The sequence below is a fragment of the Triticum aestivum genome, chromosome 2A, assembly GCF_018294505.1.
Source record: "Triticum aestivum cultivar Chinese Spring chromosome 2A, IWGSC CS RefSeq v2.1, whole genome shotgun sequence".
Classification (NCBI taxonomy): Eukaryota; Viridiplantae; Streptophyta; class Magnoliopsida; order Poales; family Poaceae; genus Triticum; species Triticum aestivum.
The window spans coordinates 443,215,557-443,229,890 of NC_057797.1; positions in this window are offsets into that span (position 1 = coordinate 443,215,557).

Below are 14,334 nucleotides of genomic sequence, written 5' to 3' on the forward strand. Positions count from 1 at the left end.
CACTAGGCACTTGATCAATATGTTAGTCCCAAAAATAATATAAAAAGTTGCCAAAAGTATGTAAAAGTTGTAGAATATCGACATGAAACAATCAAAAATTATAGATATGATGGAGACGTATCAGCATCCCCAAGCTTACTTCCTGCTCGTCCTCAAGTAGGTCAATGATAAAAAGGTTAATTTTGATGTGGAATGCTACCTAGCATAATCTTGATCATATAATCTAATCATGGCAAGAATATTAAGACACGGGTGATTCAAAGCATTAGTCTGTAATTTGACATAAAGACATCAATACTCAGGCATCCAACAAACAATCATGTCTTTCAAAATATCAATGCTAAAGAACATTATTCCTACAAAATCATATAGCCTGGTCATGCTCCATCTTCTTAACACAAAGTATTTATCATGCACAACCCCGATGACAAGTCGAGCAATTGGTTCATACTTTTTAACGCGCTTCAGCTTTTTTAACCCCCACGCTATACATGAGCGCAAGCCATGGATATAGCACTATGGGTGGAATAGAATATGATGTTGGAGGTTGTGTGGACAACACAAAAAAGGAGAAAGTCTCACATCGACGCCGCTAATCAACGGGCTATGGAGATGCCCATCAATTGATGTCAATGCGAGGAGTAGGGATTGCCATGTAACGGATGCACTAAGAGCTATAAGTGTATGAAAGCTCAAACTGAAAACTAAGTGGGTGTGTATACAACTTGCTTACTCATGAAGACCTCTAGCATTTGAGGAAGCCCATCATCGGAATATACAAGCCAAGTTCTATAATGAAAATTTCCCACTAGTATATATGAAAATGACAACATGGGAGACTCTCTATATGAAAAACATGGTGCTAATCTGAAGCACAAGTGTGTAAAAGGATAGTGACATTGCCCCTTCTCTCTTTTTCTCTCATCTTTTTATTTATTTATTTATTTATTTTGTTTTGGGCTCTTTGGCCTCTTTTTTAAAATTTTGGGCTCTTTGGCCTCTTTTTATTTTATTTTTAAGTCCAGAGTCTCATCCCAACTTGTGAGGGAATCATAGTCTCCATCATCCTTTCCTCACATGGGACAATGCTCTAATGATGATGATCATCACACTTCTATTTACTTACAACTCGATATTACAACTCAATTAAACTAATACATGATGACTCTATATGAATGCCTCTGGCAGTGTACCAGAATGCGCAATGATCTAGCATAGCAAACATATCAAAAACGGAGAAGCCATGAAAATATCATGCTAGCTATCTTACGATCATGCAAAGCAATATGACAATGAATATTCAAGTCATGTATATGATGATGATGGAAGTTGCATGGCAATATATATCGGAATGGCTATGGAAATGCCATAATAGGTAGGTATGGTGGTTGTTTTGAGGAAGATATAATGAGCCTTATGTGTGATAGAGCTTATCATATCACGGGGTTTGGATGCACCGGCGAAGTTTGCACCAACTCTCGAGGTGAGAAAGGGCAATGCACGGTACTGAAGAGGCTAGCAAATTGTGGAAAAGTGAGAGTGTGTATAATCCATGGACTAACATTAGTCATAAAGAACTCATATACTTATTGCGAAAGTTTATTAGCCCTTGAAGCAAAGTATTACTATGCATGCCCCTAGGGGGATAGATTGGTAGGAAAATACCATCACTTGTCCCCGACCGCCACTCATAAGGAAGACAATCAATAATAGATCATGCTCCAATATCATCGCATAACGAGAGACCATACGTGCATGCTTCGGGAATCACAAACCTTAACACCAATATTCTTACTAACCACAATCATTCACTAGTACTTCCCACTTATTACCATCTCTATATCGCAGAACTATTGCAAGGAATCAAACATATCATATTCAGAGATCTACAAGTTTTATGTAGAATTTTATGACTAACCATGTGAATGACCAATTCATGTTAACTCTCTAAATAGATATAAGTGAAGCATGAGAGTTTAATTCTTTCTACAAAAGATATGCCCACGCTCTAACAAATATAAGTGAAGCAAAAGAGCATTCTACAAATGGTGGTTTTCTATGTGTCGAGAAACAGGCAATCCAAACTTCAAATGGTATAAGTGAAGCACATGGAGCATTCTATAAACCCATACTCAAAAAATATAAGTGAAGTGGAAAGACTATTCTATAAATCAGCCAAGGACTATCTCATACCAGCATGGTGCATAAAATAAAAAGAAAAAATAAACACAAAAGATGCTCCAAGAATTTGTGCATATCATGTGACAAATAAAAATAAACACAAAAGACGCTCCAAGAATTTGCGCATATCATGTGACGAATAAAAATATAACTCCAAGTAAAATTACCGATGGTCGTTAGAAGAAAGAGGGGATGCCTTTCGGGGCATCCCCAAGCTTAGTTGCTTGGGAGTCCTTGAATATTACCTTGGGGTGCCTCGGGCATCCCCAAGCTTAGGTTCTTGACACTCCTTATTTCTTCATCCATTGTTATCTCACCCAAAACTTGAAAACTTCAATCACACAAAACTTAACAAAACCCTCGTGAGATCCGTTAGTATAATAAAGAAAATCACTACATTAAGTATTGTTGCAAACCCATTCATATTTGATTTTTTCATTATAACTATTGTACTCTAACTTCACCATGGCTTATATCACCAATAAAATCCATAGATTCATTAAAACACGCAAAACAATGCATTAAAAATAGAATCTGTCAAAAACAGAACAGTCTGTAGCAATCTGAACATTGACTATACTTCTGTAACTCCAAAAATTCTGAACAAATTAGGAAAAAACAAACAATTTGTTTCGAAGTACTGTGTAAAAATTTCAGAAACTTTTGGTGTTCTAGTAAAAAAATGTAAATTCACGCACCACAGCCAAAGTTTCTGTTTTTGCACTGCACAAACCAAACAAGCAATCTAATCATCCTAAAGGCAAATCTTGGCACATTATTTTTTATAATACAATGGATTTGTACAAGGGGATAATTATTTTTGTTGAAAAGTTTCTATAATTCAACATTTGCAAAGTTTCCATGGGCATGAACAAAGGTCAAGGAACTCCCCCACTTCAACGGTGCTCGTCTTTCTTACTTTCACTTTTCTTTTTGAAAAAGTTTTAGGTTCCCGTCTATATTTTTTTTGTTTTTTGAACTTTATAAAAGCACACATCAGAATAAAATGACGCTCTAAAACTTTTGGGTTGTCTCCCTGGCAGCGCTTTCTTTAAAGCCATTAAGCTAGGCATAAAGTGCTCAAGTAATTGATCCACCTAGATCCCAAGGTATATCAAAGCCAATTTTAATTAACAATTATTGTATTTTAGTATCGAGCACAAAGTAATATATATCATGCAACAATGAAGTCTAACTTTCTTCCTATCCATCAGCATGTCATAAAAGAACAATTCATGCACATCAAGTAAAGGCCAATGCATAGCATAAATAGTTTCTTGCAATTTTATCGTATTGGAAATATAGAGAGGCGAAGATGTGGTTTCTCTCTCATAATAATTGCAAGTAGGAGCAACAAGTACATGCATATTATATCTATCAAAATCATCATGTTTAGTAGTAACACACAACCCATCAATATAATCCTTAATAAGTGCAAACCTCTCGGATATAGTGTAGTTGGGAGAACTCAAAAAGATAATAGGACTATCATGTGTCACTGTAATAGGAACAATTTCATTATTAACATAAGGAACTATAGCAAGTTCATCTCCATAAGCATAATACATATTGGCATCTTGGCCACAAGCATAGCAAGCATCAATTTCATGAAAAAGGGATATTTCAAACGAATCAGCGGGATCATAGCAATCATCATAGCATTCACCCTTCGGTAAGCACGAAGGGAGATTAAACAATGTATGACTTGAAGAGTTACTCTCATTTGAAGGTGGGCACGGGTACCTAATCCGCTCTTCCTCCCTTTATTCTTTGCTCTCCTCCTCATCTTTTTATCCAATGAGCTCACAATGTCGTCAATTTCTTCTTCCATAGATTCTTGCAAAATATTAGTCTCTTCTTGGACAGCGGGTACTTTCTCAATAAACTCATTAATATCGGCATTATATTCATAATTCTCATAGTAATATTTAAGTATAGCATAATTTTCAGGTCTGTAAACAGCATCATCTTAATTTTCACACTTTTCAAACTTTAATTTCATAAGCACACTTAAAAGCAACGAATCCTTCTATTTGTTCCACATCATAGTAATCATATATACCATTAGCATAAGAAGCCAAGGCTTCATTGTCATTAAAAACCCGTCCTCAGTTCGGATTGCAGGTTGCAACTCGCCTGCATGAAGCAGGAATCGCTAGTAATCGCCGGTCAGCCATACAGCGGTGAACCCGTGTTTCATTTCGAACGAATTCACTTTTATTCCTTATTCTGATCCAACTCTGTTGTTGAGACAATTGAAAATTCTTCACATGAAAAGGGAAGGTGTGGAGCCTTCATCCTAGAGCAACAAGTATAATCATATCTCAAGTATAAATTCCAAGCATACCATTGCAACATTTCAATTTATCCCATAAGAGTTTCCCTTTTTGAGTCAAGCGATAATCCCTAAAGTATTCACATTGATCCAACGTGTCTACCATTATCAAGTTGAATGGGCTTTTCTCAGGATTATCAAATTAGTGTTTAATATTTTTCACATAACAAGCATCGAGGGTTTTAGGAGGTTCCCCATCTCCATGAGTAGAAATTACACCTAATTTTTTTGGTATTTCGTCTTCCATATCCATAACTAAAGATAGAGAACAACTTAGAACAGAAAATAAAATCTACTTAGTGATAAAGAAAACAAGCACACACGAGAATATTCACCCCACGCAATTGCTCCCCGGCAACGGCGCCGGAAAAAGGTCTTGATAACCCACAAGTATAGGGTATCAATTGTAGCATTTCTCGATAAGTAAGAGTGCCGAACCCAATGAGGAGTAAAGGAAGAACAAATATTCCCTCAATTTTTATCGACCACCGATACAATTCTACACACACTTTACGTTTGCTTTACCTAAAACAAGTATGAAATTAGAAGTACTTTGTAGGTGTGAAGGGATAGGTTTGTAAGATAATAAAGAGCACATAAATAAAAGATAGGGGCTATTTAGATAAAGTAACACTTAAGTTAGCTTTAGTAGAGAGCTTTTTGTCACAAGAAAGTTATTTGTCCCTAGGAAATCGATAACTAGACCGGTAATCATTATTGCAATTTTATATGATGGAGAGGCATAAGCTAACATACTTTCTCTACGTGGACGATATGCACTTATGATTGGAACTCTAGCAAGCATACGCAACTACTAAAGCTCATTAAGGTAAAACCCAACCATAGCATTATAAGGTATCATGTCCTCTTTACTCCCACGCACCAATAATAAAACATACAACTCCAACCAATCACGATCATCAATTAACCCATAGGACAAAACAGATCTACTCAAACATCATAGGATAGCCACATATCATTGGATAATAATATATAGCGTTGAGCACCATGTTTAAGTAGAGATTACAGTGGGTAAAAGAGAGGTTACACCGCTGCATAGAGGGGGGAAGTTGGTGATGATGGCGGCAAAGTTATTGGTGTAGATCGTCGTCACGATGATGGCCCCGACAGCGTTTCAGCGCCACCGGGAGAGAGCCCCCTCCATGTTCTTCTTCCTTGGCCCCCCTAGATTGGAGTAGGGTTTCCCCTCTGGTCAATGGCCTCCAAGGCGGCGGAGGGGTGGGAGCCCCTCCAAGATTGGATCTCTCTGTCTGTTTCTTTCTGTTCCTGCGTTCTTGTTTTTTGGCCTTTCACTGTTTCTTAAATTTTCGGAGATCCGTAACTCCGATTGGGCTAAAGTTTTAACACATTTTTATCCAGATATTATCTTTCTTGCGGTGAAAGAAGCGCACCAATCGCCTTATAGGGGCCCCACAAGCCTCCTGACCGCGCCCAAGGTAGGGGCGCGCCCCTCGAGCCTGTGGGCCCCTCGGGCATCGTCTCGCATTGATTCTTTTTCCCAAAATCACAAATATTCCAAAATAAATCTATGCAAGTTTTTATTGCGTTTGGACTTTGTTTGATATGGATATTCTACGAAATAAAAAACATGCAACAAACAGGAAATGGCACTAGGCACTAGATCAATATGTTAGTCCCAAAAATAATATAAAAAGTTGTCAAAAGTGTGTAATTGTAGAATATTGGCATGAAACAATCAAAAATTATAGATATGACGGTGATGTATCACAGAGATGTGAAGAAACTAATATTTTCTTGAATTGGGAGAAGTGTCACTTTATGGTTAATGAAGGTATTGTCTTGGGGCATAAAATTTCCGAAAGAGGTATTGAAGTTAATAAAGCTAAAGTAGATGATATTGAAAAGATGTCGTGTCCTAAAGATATCAAAGGTATAAGAAGTTTCCTTGGTCATGCTGGTTTCTATAGGAGATTTATTAAATACTTCTCTAAAATTTCTAGGCCTCCCACTAATCTTTTGCAAAAAGATGTTCCATTTGTTTTTTATGATGATTGTGTAGAAGCATTTGAAAGTCTTAAGAAAACCTTAATTTCTACACCTATTGTTCAACCACCTGATTGGAACCTACCCTTTGAAATTATGTGTGATGTTAGTGATTATGGTGTTGGTGTTGTTCTAGGACAAAGAGCTGATAAGAAATTAAATGTTATCCATTATGCTAGTAAAACTCTAGACAATGCTCAAAGAAATTATGCTACTACCGAAAAATAATTTTTAGCACTTGTGTTTGCTTCTGATAAATTCAGATCTTATATTGTGTATTCCAAAGTAATTGTTCACACCGATCATGCTACTATTAAATACCTTATGGAAAAAAAGATGCTAAACCTAGACTTATTAGGTGGGTTCTCTTGCTACAAAAATTTGATTTAGATATTACTGATAGTAAAGGAGCTGAGAACCCCATAGCAGATAACTTGTCTAGGATAGAAAATATTCTTGATGACCCACTAACTATTGATGATAGTTTTCCTGATGAACCATTAGCCATTTTAAATGCTTCTCGTATTACTCCATGGTATGCAGACTATGCTAATTTTATTGTTGCTGAATTTATACCACCTAGTTTCACATACCAACAAAAGAAAAGGTTTTTCTTTGATTTAAGACATTACTTTTGGGATGACCCACACCTTTATAAAAAGGAGTAGATGGTGTTATTAGACGTTGTGTACCTGAGCATGAATAGGAAAAAATTGTATGCAAGTGTCACTCCGAGGATTATGGAGGACACCATGCTGGAGATAGAACTGCGCACAAAGTATTACAATCTAGTTTTTATTGGCCTACTCTCTTCAAAGATGCTTGTAAGTTTGTCTTGTCTTGTGATGAATGTCAAAGAATTGGTAATATTAGTAGACATCAGGAAATGCCAATGAATTATTCACTTGTTATTGAACCATTTGATGTTTGGGGATTTGATTATATGAGACCTTTTCCATCCTCTAATGGGCACACTCATATTTTAGTTGTTGTTGATTACGTTACTAAGTGGGTAGAAGCTATTCCAACTAGTAGTGTTGATCATAACACTTCCATTAAAATGCTTAAAGAAGTTATTTTCTCGAGGTTTTGGGTCCCTAGATATTTAACGGCTGATTGTGGTTTACATTTTATTCATGGTGCTTTCCTTAAATTGCTTGCTAAGTATGATGTTAATAACAGAATTGCATCTCCGTATCACCTGTAGTCTAGTGGTCAAGTAGAATTAAGTAACAGAGAAACACAATTGATCTTGCAAAAGATTGTTAATAGATCTAGGAAGAATTAGTCGAAGAAACTTGATGATGCACTATGGGCTTATAGAACTACTTACAAAAATTATATGGGTATGTCTCCATATAAAATGGTTTATGGGAAAGCATGTTACTTACCTCTCGAACTAGAACATAAAGCTTAATGGCAATCAAAGAACTCAATTATGATTTAAACTTGCCGGTGAGAAGAGGTTATTTAACATTAGTTCACTCGATGAATGGAGAACACGGGCCTATGAAAATGCCAAATTGTTTAAAGAAAAAGTTAAAAGATGGCATGACAAAAGGATGCAAAAGCGTGAGTTTAATGTAGGTGACCATGTCTTGTTATACAATTCTCGGTTAAGTTTTTGTGCAGGAAAACTTCTCTCTAAATGGGAAGGGACTTACATTATCGAGGGAGTTTATCGTTCCGGTGCCATCAAGATCAACAACGCCAAAGGCAATAACCCGAAGGTGGTGAATGGGCAAAGAATCAAACGTTATATCTCAGGTACACCCATAAAGGTTGAAACTAATATTATTCACATAACACTGGAGGAGTACATAAAGGAAACCTTCCAAAATGCTCTAGAACCCTAAAAAGGAATAGGTATGTGATACAGTAAGTAAACCGAGTCCAAAAGTTTTCCAATGGCAATTTTACTCCGTTTTGGAATATTTTAAAAATTAGGAAAATAAGAAGTAGTCTGAATAGTGCACGAGGAGGCAACAAGCCTTGGGGGCGCGCCCTACCCCCTGGGCGCGCCTCCCAAGCTTGTGGCCACCTCGTGTGCCATCCAGACTCCGTTTTCTCCCAGGATACTTGTTTTGCACGGTAAAAATTCATTATATAATCGCCTGAAGGTTTTGACCACCGTATCATGGCAATATCCTCTGTTCTTGTTTCAAGCTATTTCTGCAGCAGATTCAAAGCAAGATGCCTTCGCAAGAGTCCGTCGGGGAGAGTCGTGTCTCTCACCTGACACCGGATCCAAGAGAATACAGCGAAGCTAATCCCTTTGGGTGGTCAACGGAGGAAGAGATGGAAGCTGACTTGAAAAGAGTGGATGCCATGGAAGAGGAGCAAGAAGTCACCTCTCTCCCTCAACCTAATGGCGGGCATGAAGAATTCACGAGCTTAGTCCTTCCAGATTCGGTCAAACCTCCCGGTGCTAAATTTATCTCTTACAACAACTTGAAAAAGAGTGTTGCTTTTTCCTCCGCAGCCAGGATGCATCCATGTGTGGACGGTGCTCTAACTGTCAAACAAAAACTCCGCAAGGAAATTATGGATCTCAAGCAGCAAAATTATAAGCTCGAAGAAGAGAATCGCATCCTGAAGGGGATTATTTCCACGAATATTGCACCACCACCCCCGAAGAAGGATACTTGAGTACATGGGTATGGGCACTCCCCTTGGATTGTGCCAAGCTTGGGGGAACTGCCCCGGTATCGTATCACCATCACATCTTTACCTTTATCGTTTATCTTAGTTCGATCCTTTTGGTTATATCTTGATCTAATAGAATAAAAGTTTTTAGTATGATCTAGTCTTTGAGTTTTGCTTTTTGATCTATCTGTGCAACCAAGTCTGAGGGTTACATAATAAAGAGTAGTTTTGAGTTGAGGGCTTTTGCTTTCCTGTTTTGATCATAGAAAAGAAAAGAAAAGAATAAAAGAAGTAAAAAAGATTATATAATGATCTTATGGAGAGGGATGACTTCACATGTAAGGAGTATGATGAATATTTTTTTTGAGAGTTGACAAACATAGTATTGGTCATTGTTGCAATTAACAGGAAGTAATAAAGAAAGAGAGGTTTCACATATAAATATACTATCTTGGACATCTTTTGTGATTGTGAGCACTCATTAAAATAGTATATGCTAAAAGGTTGATGTTGGACAAGGAAGACAACATAGTGGGTTATGTTTTCTTATATCCGAATAGAAGTTATATTGTCATGGATCCTCTAACATGTTGAGCTTGCTTCTCATCCTATGCTAGCCAAATCTTTTGCACCAAGTAGAGACACTACTTGTGCATCCAAAACCCATTAACCCAGTTTTTCCATGAAAGTCCACTATATATGCCTGGATTGAGTAAGATCCTTCAAGTAAGTTGTGATCGGTGCAAGCAATAAAAAATGCTCTCTAAACATGTATGATCTTTTAGTGTGAGGAAAATAAACTTTATATGAACTTGTGATATGGAAGAAATAAAAGCGATGGGGCTGCATAATAAAGTTCTTTATCCCACGCGACAATATAAAGTGACGTTCTTTTGCATTAAGATTTCGTGCGTCCAACCATAAAAGCACATGACGACCTCTACTTCCCTCTACGAAGGGCCTATCTTTTACTTTTACCTTCTACCTTTATACAAGAGTCATGGTGATTTTTTTCCTTTTCTTTTTACACCTTTTCTTTTTGGCAAGCACTATGTGTTGGGGAAAGATCCAGACATACATATCCACTCGGATGTAGGTGATCATAAATTATTATTGTTGACATTACCCTTGAGGTAAAAGGTTGGGAGGCGAAATTATAAGCCCCTATCTTTCTCTGTGTCCGGTTGAGGCTTTGATCTCATAAATATCGCGTGAGTGTTAGCAATTATGAAACACTAAAAGATGGTTGAGTATGTGGACTTGCTATATAAAAGCTCTTGCATTGACTCTTAACGATATTATGATAAATTGTAATTGCTTCAATGACTAAGATCATAGTTTGTTACTTTTCAATGAAGTTTTTGGTTCATACTTTACCTTGTGAAAGATTTATCACTTTATCATAAGAAGTTATATGACAATATGTTGTTGTTCTAAAGATGATCATGATGCCCTCATGTCCGTATTTTATTTTTATCGACACCTCTATCTCTAAACATGTGGACATAATTATTGATTTCGGCTTTCGCTTGAGGACAAGCAAGGTCTAAGCTTAGGGGAGTTGATATGTCCATTTTGCATTATGCTTTTATGTCGATATTTATTGCATTATGGGCTGTTATTTCACATTATGGTACAATACTTATGCCTTTTCTCTCTTATTTTACAAGATTTACATGAAGAGGGAGAATGTCGGCAGCTGGAATTCTGGACCAGAAAGGAGCAAATCTGAGATGCCTATTCAGCACAACTCCAAATGTCCTGAAACTTTATGGAGAATTATTTTGGAATATATAAAAAAATATTGGGTAAAGAAGTTACAGTAGGGCACCCACCAGGTGGCCACAAGCCTGGAGGGTGCGCCCTACCCCCCAGGGCGCTCCCCCAGGTCTTGTGGGCCCTCTGGCCATTGTATGGTGCCCATCTTCTGCTATATGTAGAAAAAAATCATAAGGAAGCTTTCGGGAAGAAGCGCCGCCATCTCGAGGCGGAACCTGGGCAGAAGCAATCTAGGGCTTCGGCGGAGCTATTCTGCCGGGGAAACTTCCCTCCGGGAGGGGAAAATCGAAGCCATCATCATCACCAATGATCACTCATCAAGGGAGGGTCAATCTTCATCAACATCTTCACCAGCACCATCTCCTCTCAAATGCTAGTTCACCTCTTGTATTCAATCTTTATCCCAAAAGCTCATATTGGTACATGTGGGTTGCTAGTAGTGTTCATTACTCCTTGTAGTTGATGCTAGTTGGTTTATTTGGTGGAAGATCATATGTTCAGATCCTTAATGATATTTATTACCCCTCTGATCTTGAACATGAACATGCTTTTTGAGTAGTTGCGTTTGTTCCTGAGGACATGGGAGAAGTCTTGTTATAATTAATCATGTGAATTTGGTATTCATTCAATATTTTGATGAGATGTATGTTGTCTTTCCTCTAGTGGTGTTATGTGAACGCCAACTACATGACACTTCACCATGATTTGGGCCTAGGGTAAGGCATTGGGAAGTAATAAGTAGATGATGGGTTGCTAGAGTGATAGAAGCTTAAACCCTAGTTTATGTGTTGCTTCGTAAGGGGCTGATTTGGATCCACATATTTCATGCTATGGTTAGATTTATCTTAATTCTTCTTTCGCAGTTGCGGATGCTTACGAGAGGGTTTAATCATAAGTGGGAGGCTTGTCCAAGTAAGGACAACACCCAAGCATCGGTCCACCCACATATCAAATTATCAAAGTAACGAACGCGAATCATATGAGCGTGATGAAAACTAACTTGACAGTAATTCCCATGTGTCCTCGGGAGCACTTTCCTTTATATAAGAGTTCGTCCAGGCTTATCCTTTGCTATAAAAAGGATTGGGCCACCTTGTTGCACCTTTGCCACACTTGTTACTTGTTACCCGTTACGAATTATCTTATCACAAAACTATCTATTACCGATAATTTCAGTGCCTGCAGAAAATACCTTGCTGAAAACCGCTTGTCATTTCCTTCTGCTCCTTGTTGGGTTAGACACACTTACTTATTGAAAGGACTACGACTGATCCCCTATACTTGTGGGTCATCAGTTCTTCTTACTCAATACGTGCAATGGTGATGCAATGGTGCTAAAGTCCTTAACGAATCTATGATAGAATCAGGCTAAGCCAAGGCTACACACTTGTTGCAAGTTGGTTGGTTGTGGCCAAGTTTTAATAGCATCAATTTTTGCTTCATCGACATGAACACCCTTAGATGACAAAAGCATAACCCAAGAAAACAAGCTTGTCAACACCAAATGTGCATTTCTTCATACTAGCATAAAGGCGCTTGTTTCTAAGAGTTTGCAAAACGGCCCTAAGATGGGTGACATGATCTTCTAGAGATACGCTAAACACAAGCATATCGTTAAAGTAGACCACAACAAATATTCCAATGTATTTGTGAAGAACATAGTGCATCACACGCATGAAAGTGCTAGGTGCTTCGGATAAGCCCATAGGGATGACTAACCACTCATACAAGCCAAACTTAGTTTTGAAAGCGGTTTTCCATTCATCACCCTCTTAAATGCGAATTTGCTAGTAGCCACTTTTAAGATCAATTTTTGAGAAAATGGTGGCTCCGTGAAGCTCATCTAGCATATCGTCAAGGCGTGGAATGGGATGCCTATAGCATGCGGTGATAGCATTTATGGGACAACAATTGGAAAACATGCGAAAACTACCACCCCTCTTAGGCACAAGAATAACCGGAATGGAATTAGGGCTTAAGCTCTCACGTACATGCCCATTGTCAATGAGGTGTTGTACTTGCCTTTGTATTTCTTTGTTCTCTCCGGGGTTGACGCGATATGGTGCCTTGTTGGGTAAAGGTGCACTGGGGATGAGGTCAATCCGGTGTTCGATGCCACGAAGTGGAGGTAGTTCAGGTGGTAGCTCATCAGGAAATACATCCGCGAACTCCTGCAATAGATTAGACAACACTAGAGGTAGATGGTGAGAGATGTTAGTTCTTGTCGCTTCGTATTTGCACACTAGGACATGGTGTATAACACTCGATGGGTTCTCACACACTTCTCTAATGTCTCTTTTGGTAGCTAAAAGCACTAAGTTTTTCTTGTCGCTCATCATGGAAGCACTCTTTTCTGGCTTGTGGCGCTCACTCTCTTTTTGGTGGCTCACTCTCTCACTATTCTCTCCATGATGTGTGGGATCTTGCTTGTCGGCGATCACTTGACTTGGCGACATGGGTCGTAGCACATACTCATTTCCCTTCATCTTGACGCTATAGTGATTGGTTTGCCCATTGTGGATGATGTCGCGGTCAAATTGCCAAGGTCGTCCAAGTAGGAGGTGAAAAACGGACATGGGAACCACATCACACTCCAATGTGTCTTTGTATGCGCCAATCTTGAAGGAGACTTGAATGGTGTGCTCCACTTGAATGGTGCCGGAGTCACTAAGCCATTGGACCTTGTAGGAACGAGGATGCTTCGTCTTGACCAATTGTAGCTTGGAACATAGCTCTTCACTTTCCAAATTGTGGAACTTCCTCCGCCGATGATGACCTTCATGGAACGTCCATTGATGCCCGCTTTGGTGTGGAAGATGTGTCAATGTTGGTCTTCGTCTTGTTGATGTTGAAGTGTCAAGACCTTGGAGACAACAAGAGCGGGGCTCAAATCATTGTCACAAAATACTTGGTCATCTTCGTCTTCATTCACTCGTCAGTGCATGGCCACGTGCTCAAGTGCTTCCATTTCTCCTCACTCATGGAGTCATAGGTGTCGTCGTCGTTGGCAATCATGGTGCACCGAGTGGGGCACTCAAATGTCTTGTGGCCTCGGCCTTGGCATGTGAAGCACTTGATGGAACTTGTCTGGACGGTCTCATCCGTTGGAGTAGGTGATGATGAAGCTCTCGGCTTGAGATTGCTTGTAGTAGGAGGACAACGTGAAGATGTCGAAGTTTGCTTGTAACTTGACTTGCCGCCGTTGCTTGGTGTAGGTTTTGTCGAGGTAGAAGGCGTTGTAGTCGTTGAATCTTGATTGTATGAACCGTAGGTCTTGGAAGAGTACTTGGCGTATTTATAGTCATCTTGCACTTGTCACACCGCCTTGGTAGCTTGGTGCACTAGCTCGAGGAGGTTCAAATATTAAT